Source organism: Notamacropus eugenii, chromosome 4 (genome assembly GCF_028372415.1).
Source record: "Notamacropus eugenii isolate mMacEug1 chromosome 4, mMacEug1.pri_v2, whole genome shotgun sequence".
Classification (NCBI taxonomy): Eukaryota; Metazoa; Chordata; class Mammalia; order Diprotodontia; family Macropodidae; genus Notamacropus; species Notamacropus eugenii.
This window is the reverse complement of record NC_092875.1, coordinates 400,837,360-400,854,293: the sequence shown is the minus strand read 5'-3', so window position 1 is coordinate 400,854,293 and position 16,934 is coordinate 400,837,360. Positions and strand designations below refer to the sequence as shown.

The 16,934-nt window shown below is 37.7% G+C and overlaps 1 protein-coding gene across 5 annotated transcripts in view; it reads right to left on the bottom strand.

The window, feature by feature from the left end:
- Nucleotides 1-16,934, bottom strand: part of PDE4D (phosphodiesterase 4D) — a 1,946,032-nt gene that overhangs the window by 1,871,351 nt on the left and 57,747 nt on the right. The window lies entirely within an intron of this gene.

Here is a 16,934-nt window from a genome sequence, read left to right as displayed (position 1 = left end):
GTGTGTGTGTGTGTGTGTGTGTGTGTGTGTGTGTGTGTATGGAGAAAGAAAGAGAAGGACAAGCTCTATGGTTTGTCTATCTTACTGAATATAATAGTCAATACCATAGCATTGGTTTGTCCTGTGTTGCTATTTAGCCTGAGCACTTCAAAGGGATTATGGGTATCATTTGGGAGGCTCACCGCTGTTTCAGAACTTAGTTCACTCTGCACAAGATCATATACAAATGGGAGCATGTGGAGGACCTTAGCATTTTCTACCTTTTCCATTTAGATTCTGTACCCTATGTCCTCAATGACCATGGTAGATACTATGGCTATTTTATTTCTCTGATTATATTAGTTAGAGAGTCACTGAAGAGTTATTGTCACATTTTTCAAAGAATCTTGTGCCATGTAAGTGTCAAATAAGGAATATGTTGTCAAACGTGACCAATGTGCTGCTTATTTTTAATTTAACTATATTTCTGTTACAAAAGAGAGTCAATGAAACGTAGTGGATAGATTGTAGGACTTGGATTCAGGGCAACCTAGTTTTGAATCCTGCCTCAGACACTCACTAGCTGTGTGACTTGACCTCTCTGGGCCTCAGTTTCCTCATCTATAAGATGAACATCTTAGACTCAACTTCAAAGGCTTCTCCTAACTCTAAACTTGTGATCCTATGATTCTACTGGAATAAGGGAAGAGTTCTTGAGGAAAGACCTATAAAGAGAGAGTTAAAAAAATTTTTTTAAGAAAACTCACCTGTTCGTTCCTCAAATTTTAGTTAAAGATAGCTTCAATGCATGTGTAGATTATTCCCATAAAAATTTTATAGAAATGAGAATGCAAGTATTCCTGCATTAATAGGATTAATATTTCCTTGGTCATTGTTTTTTTGTAACATAAAAGTTCATGATTTTTTCCAAGTGATTTGCATCCTCCTGTCTTTTAGATATCTTGAAAATTGTTCCCTCAAGCACATACCTCCTCTGAGTGCATTTAGCACATAGTTCAGCGGCTCTGCCCATCTTTGTGTTTTTTTTAGTGCCCTTTCCACTTCCTAATATAGCATATTGGAGACTGTGACATTAGAGTCTAAATGTGGTATGTCCACTTTCACTGATGAAGAAAAGGTTTCCTTACAGAAATCTTGACAAAACTTTTCCATTTTTGGTTTGCACATTGTCCTCTGTTCAGTTTCATCCTTAAATGTCCTCTGGAGGCTCTGGCTGAGACTTCTCTCTAAGCTTTCTATAAACTTGATTTTTCCCTCCACTGCATCTCACAGTTTTACGAGGCGATATTTGCTGATAATCTTTCACCATACTCCTCCAGACAAATTTACAAACGTGTTTATGTTCTAAGTCAGTGTTGCCTTTGGCTGCCACCTCCCTCCACTTGGCAAGAAAATCAAATTTTTGCCAACTCTTTAGGTTTTTTCCCAAAGTTATGTATCCAACCTAAAATAGAAAGAGCCCCAATACTGCATCACTAGCTGTTCATTGGATATTTCCAGTTGGATGTCCTCTAGGAATTTCAAGCTTGACATACCTAAAACTAACTCATTATTTCCCCCCCCCAAAAAAAAAGCCCTGTTTCATCTTCCAGACTTTCATGTTTCTGTTGAAGGCATCACCATCCTTCCAATCACACTGTCCCACAAGTGTCACCCTCTACTCCTCAATCTCCCTTACCCCACATAACTAATAAGTTATCAATTCTGCTTTCTTAATATCTCTCACCTCCAGTCTTTTCTCTCTACTCTCTCTAGTTCATGCCCTCATTTCTTCTGGCCTTTGACTACTGCAATAGTCCCTCAATTGGTTTTCCTCCCTCAGTTCTTTACCACCCCCTATCCTTCACACAGGCTTGAGAGTGCTATTCATAAAGAACAGATGGAACCATGTCAATTCCCTACTTAAGAGGTTTCTGTGGCTCCCTAACACCGCAAGGATCAAATACAAATTTCCCTGTCATTTAAAGTCTGTTGCAGTCTGACTCAACCTAACCTCATTATTTATGATTTCCCTTGCTGAACATTTTTGGATCAGCCAAATTGGCATTCCTGCTTTTACTCATACAGATCTATCCCCTGTCTCTGCTGAATCTCATGCCTAGAACACACTCTCTCCTCACCCCTGACACTCTAATTTCCTTCAAAGGTTAATCCAAGGGTTACCTCCTTTATGATGCCTTTCCTAACTCTTCATCCCCAGATGCTAATGCTTCCCCAAAGTATGACATTATATTTATATCTATTTTATATGCATTTTGGTATTATCTCCAGCTATGGACTATAAGTAAGATCCTTATAAGCAAGGACTATTTTATTTATATCTTTGTATCCCCAAAATCTGGCACCTACACTTAAATGCTTATTGACTGGATAATTCTTACTGCAACCATTGGTTTGAATCCATTAAACTTTCCTAGGAAATGGTAATGGTGTATGTTGATGTCCATCTTTTCATTTTCTTTTGTTTTGACATCAACAGTTTAATAGATCAGGTTGGTAAATCCAAAAGTCTGTGTCATATTTTATTTTTAGTTTTGTTCTTTTTTTCTAATTTGGCTTTAATTTGTATTTTTGCAGTCTATGGTCTGACTCTTCATAATCATCTGCTTCAAAAATGATTCCCATTTTGCACATGCTTATCAGGGGCACAGCACCACAAAATAACCCAGTGTCCCATAAAATGATATCTCTTTGGATCTCCAATAAAGCAACTCTGTCTTCTCCTGTGTATTTTTTTCCCAGGATAACCTTGTAAGCCTACTTTCCATTTAGCTGCAACTGCTTTCTATCTTTTTGGGGTGGTTTTAAGATCAAGACTGTCAGGGTTGATGTGATTCAATTCCTCTGGTAGCACTGGCACTGGACAAAGATCACACCTTTTTTTATGAGTATCAGCAGCTAAGTTCATATTTACAAATAGTCTAAAATTATGTGATTCTTAGCACCCTGCGGTCCCTTTTCCACCATTTTGCAGAAGGTGGCCACACAGTACTAAGAGCCATTTTCTGTTCTCCGTTGTTTCATAGTTCACATTCTTCCAGTATTCTATTGGAATATAGGCTGCATTTCTATTCTCTTGTTTCACCTCCTTTCAAGTTTATACTATCTAAGAATACTGCCTTCCAGCTTTTGGCAAGTTATTCAAGCCTTCTGAGTCTGGGTTCTTAATCTGTAAGTAAAGGCAATTGGACAAGATGATATCCAAGGTCATTAAGTCCCTGACACTATTACATCTTCCGATAACATAACTACTTTTGTCATTGTAATCACAAGCTCCAGGATACTCTTCCACTTTCAATTGCTTCAATACTTGATTCATTGTCTTCATTTCCACCTTATTTTCTGCCATTATTCTCAGTAACTTCTATGTTCATGAGCACAAATTTTCAACAACTGGACCCCATGGTTCCTCAACTACCTCAACTCATATTTCACTCCATCTCCACTCTTTGCTCTTTCCATTGAGTTGATCACATCTTAACTGTTACTACACCTCAAATTTATTCTAATTCTATTCTGAAATTTCCTTTTTTGATTATAATATCCTGTCCTTATACCTTTCCCAGTCCATCATTCCTCCTTTATCTTGTCTCATATGACCTACAGTCTCTTGAAGACTCCCTTCTCTTGAAATTAATTATCCCTGTTCAAACTTGACATTCTTCTTTATCCAGGCTTCACTCAGTGTTCAGTTCTCTTCATAATCCTCTTTCCTTGAATTCTTTGCCTCTTTGTCTTTCTGGACTTCCTAGCCTGCCAATTCCCAACCATAGTTATCTTCAAATATCTATCTTCTCTGTACTTACATCCCTTCTTGCAATTAGCTGGGTACTGTTGAGAGAAATCATAAAACAAAGATGACTTTATCTATTACAAATTCGTGCTTTCTTACTCAACTGGCTTTTCACTGCTACAAAATAACCTCACAATTATTTATGAGATGCCCATTAACTCCCCATCATAGTCACCACATCAGCCACTCCAACCTTCTTCACCCTTCTCAAGACCTCTGCTGTACCATCATTCACTTTCCCTCAGGAAATGACCTTGCTTCCTACTTAAAAAAAAAAAAAAAGATAGAGTATATTCACTGCAAGATCTAATTTCCCTCCTCTAAAATTCAAAAAGTCTCTGTATTTTTTTCTATCTTCTCCTCTTTCCCTTCTGTCTCATAGGATGAGTGAGTTCTCTTCCTCTCCAAAACTAACCATTCTACCTATATCTTTGATCACATCTCCTCTTATCCTTTAGGAGCTTGTTCCTCTAATCTTACCCTCTCTACTTCTCAGTCATATAATCTTGTCTTAACAGCTCCTTCTACTCTGCCTAGAAACACAGTTCTCTCTTATTTTAATATAACCCTCATGTCAGTCTTTTACATCACACAAATGCCTCCAGATATACTTTGAGTGATTTCTTACTTCTCTTATTCTTACCCTAATCTTATAAAGACTTTACTATCTACCACAACCTAATGTGTTAACACCAACTCCCCTTAGAAGCATGTGATTCACAAAGCTCAAAAAATTAACTGGCTCATTTACTGGTAAAGGAAAATATATAGGGACTAAAACAAATTTCTTCAAAAATAACAAAACCCACCTATGAAGAGCTCTTCCCAAGGCATAGATAGCCTCAGTCACTTACAATAAATGCCCTAGATAGGACTCACAGCAGATGTTGCCTCTAAAGTAGTTCCTCAGTAAGTGCCTCCCACTGGGGTTTTCCACAACTTTGGCAAAATTCTTCATTACTGCTCATACCACAGTTCCTGCACATTAATTTGCCTACAGTTCTTGCCAGAAAATAGATGACATCCTCTTCTGCAAATGGTAGATCTATTGCCAAACCTCTTACAGCTCTCCACAGCTGCCAGTAGGTGGCATTCATCACCCTTTTCTGTAGATGTAACCAAAAACCAATCTGATAGCCAAACTCTTCAGGCCCACCTTACCCTGAGACCCATTGTTTAACTACAAGGGATACTTCAAAGTTCCTTTGTCTTGGGAGAGGCATTTGGTCTCCTTGCATCCAGCTCTAACCCACTGTCAAATAAGACCCTACTATGGATGTCCTTGTAACATAGATCTCTGCTTCACAAAAATTTGCCAGTGATCAAGAACACATCATTACTCTCATCCATTAAATTGAGTCTCTGTCCCTAGTATAAAATTGAGTTAGTTTCATGGGCTTCATCACTCAGTACAGGATGGATACCCATCCTACCCATATGGTCCCAAAAGAACTCTGGGAATCTCTACCCTCTAAAGTCCTCCTTTCATATCTATTCCTCTGTACAATTTGGGACTGTTTCTTTCCAAAACATATGGCCTGGGGAGGGAGAAAAACAGTGCCTGTATATTGTAGCATGGGAAAAAATAAAAATTTATAATTTCTTTCATATTAACATATACCTCCTTGACCCTGCTTACATATTTGTGTGTGTGTGCATATTATGTGTTATATAAAATGTCATGTTAGATATATTGGGAGTTACATAAAATATATCATACTATATGTTATAATATTATACACACACATATATATGTATATATATATACATATATACACATACTTATATATTCTTACATTACTAGTTTATTCTCATGGCTCTAATTATTGCCTCTATGCAAATGATTTCCAAAATGCTATTCCTAGCCCTTACCACTCCTCTGAATTCCGGTCTTGCATGTCCAAGTTCAACCTGGCTGTTTAGTTCCTTATGGATGTTCCATTAGCATACTGAACTCAACGTGTCCAAAATTAATCTTATGATCTTCCCACAAAGTCTTCCCCCTCTATTTATTGTTATTTTATTTTACTTGCTTTCTTTAATATTGCCAACAACTATACCCTATCACCATTGCATGAGAAATCTCTTGTTTTGCAGTATAACAAACAAGCAAAAACAAGAATATGGTGATCTCATCTGAAAGTGCATGTGATATTTCATATTTATAATGCCTCTGCCACCTTTCTATTTTTTCAGTATAACCAAGGACTCAAGACCAGTTGCATAGGATATCCTTATTGGTGGAGACTCAATCCTACATGAAGAGACAAGAATTTGAGAGAAGAGAGATACTTGGTCTTCTGGCTTCCAGCTTCAAGAGAGAAGACATCTGATTTTAGATTCTCTTCAGGAGAAGTCTCCAGAGGGAGAAAGAAAGATATCTGAGATAAATGCAACATGCAGAGGAGCCAGACCTAGGGGCCATGAGACTGGCCACTCTCCTCAGACAGGAGATACCAAGCTACAATTATGATTATAGACCCCTCTAAATGTTATCAGTCTAGAATAGGGGAAATAATTTTAGATTCAAGCTACATTCCTGATCATAATTTCTGAATGGACAAGGAGTGCTACATATCCCAACCTGTATATATCCAAAGGCTTGCCTCCCTTGCCACCAAATACCAGTAATACAAAGACCATATGTAGAGAATTAAAACTAAATTCATCCTCCAAGCTAGTAGCAAAATGAAATCAGAGACATCACACAGATGAAAATATACCAAACAAAACACAGAGTGAATGAACTTTCCCACTGGGAGTAGGATATCTCAGTTCAGTCAAGAAAGGGTCCTAGATCTATCTTAAGGGAAAATTCCCTGAAGTCCCTAGTAGGAGAAGCTGGAAATAGGGACATAACAGTGGTACTGATTCCTCTAGATGTTGGTTTCTTCCCAGAATTCCTCTCTTCCATCAGAGACCTCCACCTGAAGATAATCTGGATCCATGTTTATTCTCTCTTGAAACTGGAAGCCAGAAGACTAAAAATCTCTTGTCCTCACATCCATACAGGTTCAAAACACTGGACAATCATTCTCTACCAATAAAGAAGTCTCAGCAACTACACTTGAACCCCGAGTTGCATTGCTTAGTTGAAATTTATTTTCTCTCCCTCTTACCCCATTAGAATAGAGAAGAAAGAAGAAAAACAAGTTTCTGATAAGAAATAGATATGATCATGCAAAACAAATTCCCTCAATGGCTATATATATATATATATATATATATATATATATATATATATATATATATATATATATATATATATGTATATGTGCATATAAATGTGCACATGTACACACATATATGTATATGCACACTTATGTGTATTTGGTGGTTTTGATTGTTGTCCTTTGTCTTTGAAGAGGAATAAAATGACATCACCTTTGTAGAGTGAAATTTCAGTGTGTCCAACTGTGGCTGATCAGACCAATAGGAGCTGGGAATGCTCTACCACGGGTTGGGCACAGATAGTCCATGTGAATATTTGGGGGGAATATCCCAAATTTGTGCATCTTGCATTTACTTTGAGCCGTCTCAATTTTGTTTTGCTCAAAGAGCATAGCACCTTTTCTTATATGGGCACGCCATGTTGAGTGGTCTTGTGCCAGTGTCTCCCATGTTGCACAGTCAAATCCAAGGTTCTTGAGAGAGAACTTGAGAGTGTCCTTGTATCGTTTCTTCTGGCCACCATGTGATCACCTGCCCCATGCAAATTCTCCATAAAATAGTCTTTTTGGCAAGTGTACATTTTGCATTCGAACAAGGTGGCCAGCCCATCGGAGTTGCACTCTCTGAAGCATAGTACGAATATTTGGCAGTTCAGCTCAAGCGAGAACTTCAGTGTCTGGTACCTTATCCTGCCTGGTGATCCTCAGAATCTTCCTCAGACAGTTCAAATATATATTTATCTCATTCCACATCTTAAATCCATCACCCCTCTATATTTTCTCATCAGTTCTCTGGAATCATGGACGATCATTGTATTGACCATAGTTCTCACAAGTTTCAAAGTTGTTTGTCTTTACAGTGTGGTTGTTATTGTATGAAATGTTCTCCTAGTTTAGTTTAGTTTATTTCATTTCTCAAGTTATGAAACTTCAAAATGTTTATATTTTTATACAATGTTATAAATTATGCTGGTTCTTCTTATTGTACTCTATGTCAGTTCATGTAAGTCTTTCTATGTCACATTGAAATAATCTATTTCCTCATTTCTTATAGAATAATATATTTCATCACAATGGTGTCAAATTAAAAGACAAACATATCACCAGGCTATATATTGACCTAGAAAATCACAAATAAACAGTATGTTGTATTGTATTGCATTTTTGCCTATTTTGTTAAATATTTCCCTATTATATTTAATATGGTTCTAGATATACTGAGGAGTCAATTGGGACCAGTGGCTGTGAGTTTGACACCTCTGATGTGAAACAACTTATTCAACCATTTCTCATTAATGGGCATCTTTTTAATTTCCTTTTTTTTGTCACTACAAAAAGAACTGCTACAAATAAGTAGGTAGGATTAATCAAAATAATAAAAATGACTACACTGTCTAAATTATTCAGTGCCATACCAGACTACTAAAGGATTATTTATAGAACAAAAAAATAACAAAAATCATATGGAGGCCCAAAAAATGGATAATAACTTCTAGGGAAATCATTATTGTAAGTGGAAAGGAAACAGCCAGGCAGTACTATATTTTGAACTATACTACAAAGCATTCTCCAAACGATTTGGAACTAGTTAAAAATAGAGAGATCAATGGAACAGATTAGAAATACAACATATAGAAGCAAATGCATCTGACAGCCTACAATTCAATAAGCACAAAAACCCTGAACTACTGGGAGAAGGACTCACCATTTGCCAAAAACTGCTGAGAAATTTGGACAGCAGCATGGAAGAAATTAGATGCTTGACCAATAGTTAATACCTTGTACCAATATAAGCTCTAAGTAGATATGACCTAGATATACATGGTAAAAAAAAAAAACCATAAGCAAATAAAGAAACAAATATAAACAAATTAGAGAAACACAGAAATACTTAACCATCAGAGCCATGGATAGAAGAAAAGTTCATGACCAGGCAAGGAAAGAGAAAGTATTATTAAAGATAAAACCGGTAACTTGAATTTTTGTTGTTGTTCAGTTGTTTTAGTCATGTCCAACTCTTCATAATCCCATTTGGGGTTTTCTTGGAAGAGATTTTGGGTTTGCCATTTCATTCTCCAGCTCATTTTACAGATAAGGAAACTGAGGTAAACAGGGTTAAGTGACTTGCCCAGGGTAGCATAGCTAGTAAGTGTCTGAGGTCTGATTTGAACTTAGGAAGAGGAATTTTTCTGACTTCAGGCCTGGTGCTCTATCTACTGCACCACCTAGCTGCTCAAACCTGAATTATATAAAATTTAAAGTTTTTAACAGAAACAAATCTAATAAAGCTGAGATTAAAAGAGAAGCAATTAAATATAAGGAGAGAGAGGAAATCTTTGTAATTTGTTTCTGTGATAAAGGTCTCATTTGCAAGATGTATAAGACCTTGATTCAATTTTTTAAGAAAAAGAGACATTCTTCAATTCATAAATGGTCTAATGTTAGGAAAAGTTTTCAATAGAAGAGATCCAGGCAATCTATAGCAATATGAAAAATGGTCCAAATCACTGCTAATTATAGAAATGCAAATTAAAGCAATTCTCAGGTTCCACCTTATACCAATCAAAGATGACCAAAAAATGGAAATTGACAAATACTGAAAAGACTATGGGGAAACCTCCATTGACAGCACCATTAGTGGCCTTGTGAATGGGTACAACTATTCTACACAGCAATTTGGAATTGTATACAAAGTATATTTTAAAGTGCATGCCCTGTGACCCAGCAATACTACTACTAGACCTACAACTCCAAGAGATAAAAGAAATAGGAAAAAGTCTAATATGTACCCTTTATTTATATTGGTAACACTAGTCACTCAGGTTCAAAACATGAACATTCCTTTTCTCTCAACCCTCCCATCCAGTCAGCTGTCCATCTATAAATTCTACCTCCTCAGTATCACTCACATCTATCCCCTCCTTTCCATCCCTGCTTCAACCATCCTATCTCACCCCCTCATTATTAAGCCTTAATTAAGCACCTACTCTGTGCCAGTTATATTATCTCTCCTTTATACTATCTATTAGTCCCCTAACTGATCTTCCAACATCTAGTCTCACCCATCCCTAATTCATCCTTCATATTGTTTTCTCTGTCATCTTTCCATTGCATCCCTTTCCTCAACAATCTTCAGCTGCTCCCTACTGTCTCGGAAATAAAATTTCCACTCCTTTCTTCATTGCAATCCTACTCCAACCTCTCACTGCAGTCTTATCGCATGATACTTCCTTCCATCCAAATTCATCATCACCTATGTTCGTTCTGCACTCTCCCACCATTTTACTTTGACTCACACTATCTTCCATGCCTGAAATTGATCCTTCCTTCAAAGCCCAATGCAGATGTTGTCTGCCCTCTGAAGAAATTCATGAAGCCAAAATTTCTCCCATCCCAAGCTATAGGTGCCATCTCCTTCAAATTTCTCACAATGAGTTAGACTACATTTTTCACCAATTCCACTCTGCCTAGTGTTAGTTATTCATGAACATTAAATCATAAACTCCTTAAGAGAAGATTCTATGTGGTTTCATTACCGTATACCCTTATGCCTATTTTACTTGTCACGGTAGACTGTTGACAACTGTTCATTGAATTCAAGTGAATTCAACTCAGTTATAAATCCATGATTAACTATAAGAGATGCAAGAATAGAATGGATAAATTAATCCATAGGGAATCCCAAACTTTCTTTTAACCACTAATTATTGCTTATGCCTTCATTCAACTTTTTATAAAGAACAGGTTGCAAGTAACCAAACATTTTTACAGCCCATTTTCCATAAATTCTAATAAGCAATGGAATCGCCAAGATGTCAGGAAAGGAGTAGAGAAAACCTAAGAAAGAAACCTTCTAGAACTTTCTTCTTAAAAAACTTTGAGTGAACAAAAAAAAATGTGCTTCCCTCTTCCAAATTCAAATATGTAACTTTTAAATTGCAAAACAATTCCTTCCAAATACTCAAACATATTAAAATGATACCCCACAAAAAATTTTGCAACACATTGAAAGATCGTAGTGGAAGGATAGAAAGGAGACTCACAGAAAAGCCAAGATGAGAGAAGAGTCCAAAATTTTGGCAGGGAAAATTTTGGTCTTTAAAATCTTTCCAAATCCAGGTTCAGTCACTAGCACTTCCAGCAATTAGAAAAATATTGTCAATTGTTAAAACTTTGAATGAATTTCCTTCGAAAGACTACTAGTTTGCTTCCCCAATTCTTCCTGGGAAGCAAAGTGGGGCTAGGTATAACCTCTTCACTCCTCAGTCATTCTGCTCTAGGCCAGGGGACAGAGGTCTTCCGGTTTTGACACAACTAAGGAAGATTTCCATTACAAAGATTTTTGGTTTTTCTCCTTAAAAACCCAGTTAATCTTATTTGTTAAGCACTAAGTATGTGCCAGATAGCATGGGAACACAAGTACAAGAATGAAACAATCCTTACTCTAACAATCCCTATTAAGCATTAAGAACTTTTGGCTAAGTGTTGAGAGAAATCAAAGAAACCTTCTTCTCATATTTGGTTGTTGTTTAGAGTCACGTCTGACTCTCCATGACCCCATCTGGGGTTTTCTTGGCAGAGATACTGGAGTGCTTTGCCATTTCCTTCTCCAGCTCATTTGACAGATAAGAAACTAAAACAGACAGGGTCAAGTGATCACACAGTGTCTGAGGTCGAATATGAACTCAGGTCCTCCAGACTTCAAAGCTGGCACTCTATCCACTGTACCACCTGGCCATTCCCCTCATATTTTGGCTCATACTTATTTCTAATTTCTCTCACCAGCTCAGCTACCCTCCCTAGGAGTTTGTTTGTTTCCCTAAAAGCACAGATATAGATAGTGAAGAAATAAATGAACAAAACAGACACTCCAGGAATCCACTGGCTGTTTGAAGAAGCTTTTGCATTGTATTTCTTTGGTTTACAATACAGATGCACACACACATGCATGTGCAAACACACATGCATGAGCAAACACACGTGCATGCACACACACACGAATTTAGGCCATCCAGTCTGTTCATGAAGTGAATAACTACTTTATTTTATGAAGATAGGAAAAGGTGGAAATTGAGAACAGCAGTACAGAAAAACACCTACCAAAGTCTCGTTACAGAGTGGTATCGTTGGAAGAGACTTAACAGATCATGTAGACCAACCACCCTCCTCACGTTTTCCATCTGAGGACACTGAAGCTGAGGAAGTCATTTGTCCCAGATCCAAAAGCCAGTTCATGCAAGCGTTCAGATTAGGACATAATTATACTTGGGCTTAAATAAAAAGATGTATCACCATAGTATAGTGGGAAACATTCTGTATATTTAGGCAAAGAACTTGGGTTCAAATTCTGACTGCTAATTGCTACTTGTGTAACCTTTCTAAGCTTCCATTTCTGCATATGTAAAATGAAGGCTTAGACTAGATGACCCATCTAACGCTAAATCTATGGCTCGATGGCAGTAAAAAAAAAAAAAAAAAGCACAGGGTAGAAATGCGTGTGTCCACTAGAGAAATCTGTACGACTCACAAATAGTGAAATTTCTGTAATAATTTTCTATTGGGAGGTGGGAGAAGTAGGCAATCACGGTTAAGTGATTTGCCCAGGATCACACAGCTAGTAAGTATCTGAAGCTGGATCTGAACCCAGGGCCTCCTGACTTCAGGTCTGTGATCTATCCCCTGTGCCACCTAACTGCCCTGAGCAATAACTTGCTACATTCTTTAGACCCAAGCAATATAAAGGTAAATCAGATTAGCGCCCTAAAAACTATTGTTGCATTGAGTAATGACCAAGGGGGAAAAGATAAGGGCTTAGTTTCATGTGAGATGGATACTCATTATCTTTGGGGCCAAACAAAAGACTCTCCTCTGATACCAGAACCCTAAATCAAAGCCCCATTCTCCCTTTGTAGCTTGGCGTCACAGTGGATAGAGCACTGGGTTGGGAATCAGGAAGATGTGAGTTCAAATGCAGCTTCAGATATTTACTAGCTATGTGACTCAATGTAAGTCACTTCACCCTACCTCAGTTTCCCCAACTGTAAAATGGGGATTAATTGTAGCACCTACCTCTGAGAGTTATTAGTGAGATATCTGTAAAGTACTTAGAACAGGGTCTGGCACAGACTAGGCACTTACTAAGTCTTCTTCTTCCAGACCCACCTCTCCCTCCATGTCCAGTATGGCTCTACCTAGAACAAAACTGAGAGATCATCTTCATTTCTAAGTCATTTTCTGAAATGAATATAAGGAAAGCCTCATTTGTTTTTGAGAAAAGTAGTAAGCTCCCTACCTTCCTGTTTTCTTCCAATGAAATAAGTCATTCACTTAAACATACACACACACACACACACACCACACACACACACACACACACACACACACACACACACACTCTGTGTGAGATGGTGTAGAGAAGAGTACAACAGAACAATTTCATTTAAGACTTCTATCTTTTAGTCTGCAAAGTTTTAGGAATCAAAAGTTTAAGAAACCAAAGAAGAGAAAAATATATATAAAACACTTTAGTCCTATGTCTTCCATATAAGATTCCAAAATTTAATATAGCAGACTAAAATCTGTACTCCTGAGACACACTAAGAATACAGGAGAGAGCTTTCAATTTTAGGGATCAGTTCCATATTGAGTAGTTTTAGAACAAAACCACATTTCTTCTATAAAGAGTGGATTCTGGGTGACCCTGACTTCTCCATTTACATGGCTTGAATTTTGGGGTGACTTTATATTGTGGGAGGATAATTTCAAGGACAAATCAAGAGAAAAATTGGAAGAACTCAATGGATAGAAGGTGAGGTGCCTTTGAGGGGAGGGGATGAAGGAGGGAGGAGAGGATGACATTCTACCCCCAGGTTGTTAATTTTGTATTTTGGAAAGGTTTTTTCACATGCACTTCTTTAATTAAAAGTCACATTCATACTTCCAGGTGCTTCCACTAGATTCTGAGGAACCAAATCATAAAAATTATTTTGTCTGCCTTTCTATTTTTATGCTCACATGTTTAAAAAGAACATTCAAACAGAAATCAGAAGTCTTGTCCTGTTTGTACTAACTAGCTTGACCCTTGAACAAGTCACTTAAGCATTGGCACCTCATCTATAAAACAAAGAAATAGGACAAAACAATCACTAAGATCACTTTCAGCTCTGAAATCAGTTTGTGATTCCATCATTAAAAAATGTATATAATTCCCACATGGTATAATATCAACCATAGCATGTCTTTCATTCAACTTGTTAATGTTTCGAATATTTGGGAGCTGGAAGGAGGTGCAGTGGGGAGTGACAGAGCAGTCCCAAACTTGACACATTTTCTTCAGGTGTTAAGCAAGTTACCAAGCACCCGGTCCACCAGCCTATCATTATGATTTCAAGGCTACTCAAAAAGTCACCAAAGGTTCAGAAAAGACAAGCAGAGGCCCTAGCCAAAAATCCATCACATCTGTTTCTATCCAGTGTCTCTGATGCTCTAAGAACCCACACTCCTGGCACAATCAGTATCAGAGCAACTGGACACAAGATGGCCCAGCAGCTGAAAAGTAGGACACAGCTGGGGCCAATATTCCAGCAACCACCATCATGTTCCAATAGAGAGTTAGCTCATTAGCTGTGACGCAAAACTGTGGTGTTAACTTTCCAAAACATTCTACAAAATACTCTTGACTATAGGTTTGCTCCCTGGAATGATCATCTCACCAACCAGAAGAGATTTATCAAGAAAAGAAGTCCCCTGAGATGAGTGTTTACTGTGGAAACAAATTCATGGTGATTCTTGGGAGAGAGAATCTTGGCTCTGGAATCATTCTTGATTCTTGGATCTGTAACTTAATGTGTGACCTTGGGCAAGTCACTTCACTTAATCTATAAAAGGAGAGGGTCTGTACTAAATGACCCCTGAGGCCCCTACCAACTCCTGATCTATGCTTTCTAAAATTTCATTTCTAAATTTTGCCTATGTTGTTCGTATCCAACTCAAGTCATTTAACTGAGCCTGTTTCCTCATCTGTCAAATAAGGGGATTGGGCTTTTGTTGTTGTTCATTTGTGATCCACTCTTCATGACCCCATTTAAGGTTTTCTTAGCAAAGATACTGGAATGGTTTGCCATTTCCTTCCATTCCAATTCATTTTATAGATAAGAAAACTGAGGCAAACTGGCTTAAGTGACTCACCCAGCATCACACAGCTAGTAAGAGTCTGAGCCAAATTTGAACTCAGATGTTTCTGACTCCAGGCCTGGCACTTTATCCACTGTGGTACCTACCTGACCCAACAGGTGCCCGCTGAATTTCTAAATTGTAAGTTCCGTTAGCAGATGGTGATAGTGGTGAGGAATCATAGAATTTCTTACTATTTGGACTTCAACAAGTAAAAGAAGTCCTAGCATTCAAATCAATTTAGATAACTTTAACTCAATTCCTTCATTTCTGTTCCCAAAACTTGCTCCTTTGACCATCTTCTCATTCATCTTCAGTCTCCCTTCATCTACTGTATTTTCCCTTGCTGTCTACAAATATACCAATGTTTCCCCCTCCTTTAAAAAAATACCTTCACCTCTCCCTTCTATACCCTCACACTACCTTCTTCCATCTTTCCATCCCTTTCACAAATTCTAAAAGGGAGTGGGGGGGTGGGTGCTATACTCGAGTTCTATTTCCTCACCTCCCACTCACTTCTGAACCTATTTGCAATCCCTGGACTCTGCATTCCACCAACCCCACTTTTGTGTTTTCTTGCCAGTCCATTCTCCCTTCCTGGAATGTACTCCCTTCTCACCATTGCCTCTTACATTCTTTAGCTTCCTTCCCCACTCATCTCAATCATCACTCTTTATCAGAAGTTTGTCTTTATCCCCATGGTTGTTAAAAGTCTCTCTTTCCTCTGATTATATTTTTGTTTATTTATCCTCACCTCTCCTAGAAACCGGTGAACTCTTTGCAAACAAAGACTAGTTTTCATTTGACCTCTCTCCCCAGCATGGTACCTTGGACACAGTAGACAATTCATAAGTTGTTGAATAAATGAATGTGAATACACACCTTGGGGAACAGCCATGATGGACAAATCTGAATGATAACATACCATCTGAACATGACCGATTAGGTGATTATAGTCCAAACGGATCAAAAATTCAATAAAACTGTTCTGGGTAAATATGTGAGTAGGATATAGATGTGCCTTAGGAGATATGGGTTCAAATCCAGACTCAGCTACCTATAACCTTTATGACTATATATGTAAGCCATATAAACAAGAGACTAGTATATATTCAAGACCAAAACATGCAGGTCATTTTAGACCTCACAGCTTCAGTTTCCTCATCCATAAAGTTGGCTTAATATTTACTTCACCTACCGTGTGGAGAAATTATGAGAAAAGCACTTTGGAAATCTTAAAGGACTACAGAAATGGGAATTACTATTCATTATGAAAGATTGAGGCAGTATGGTATAGTGAATAGAGAGCCTGGCTTCAAACTCAACAAAACCTGGCTTCAGATTCAGCCTCTGACACATACTGCCCAAGCAACCCTGAACAGGTCATAACTTCTCAGTGCCCCTGCAAGAAACTCTCCAAGACTAGAAGTTGCAGAGCTAAAGCTGATCTCCATTGGTTTAGGAGTTTCCAAAGTCAATTAATTCACAAAGTCTAGTCCCTTCTCCTCCCAAATGAAAACAAAAAAGTCCACGGGTCCGATGGCTGTTGCCATTACCCCACTGCCACTGTACCTTGATTTCTTCCATGTGTGTTTATTTGGATAGTCTCAAAGTATGGTGCCCCTTCAGTGAATCAGTAACAACCTAGGAGATTAAACTAATAAAATCAATTAGTTCAAACAATCACAGGAAAACAAAAGAAAATTTTAAGTTGTGCTATTACTTTTTTTAAAGGCAGTAATAACTCTTTCCTAGAACTGATCTAATGAACATTGGGGTGTAACTGAAAACTCAGTTAC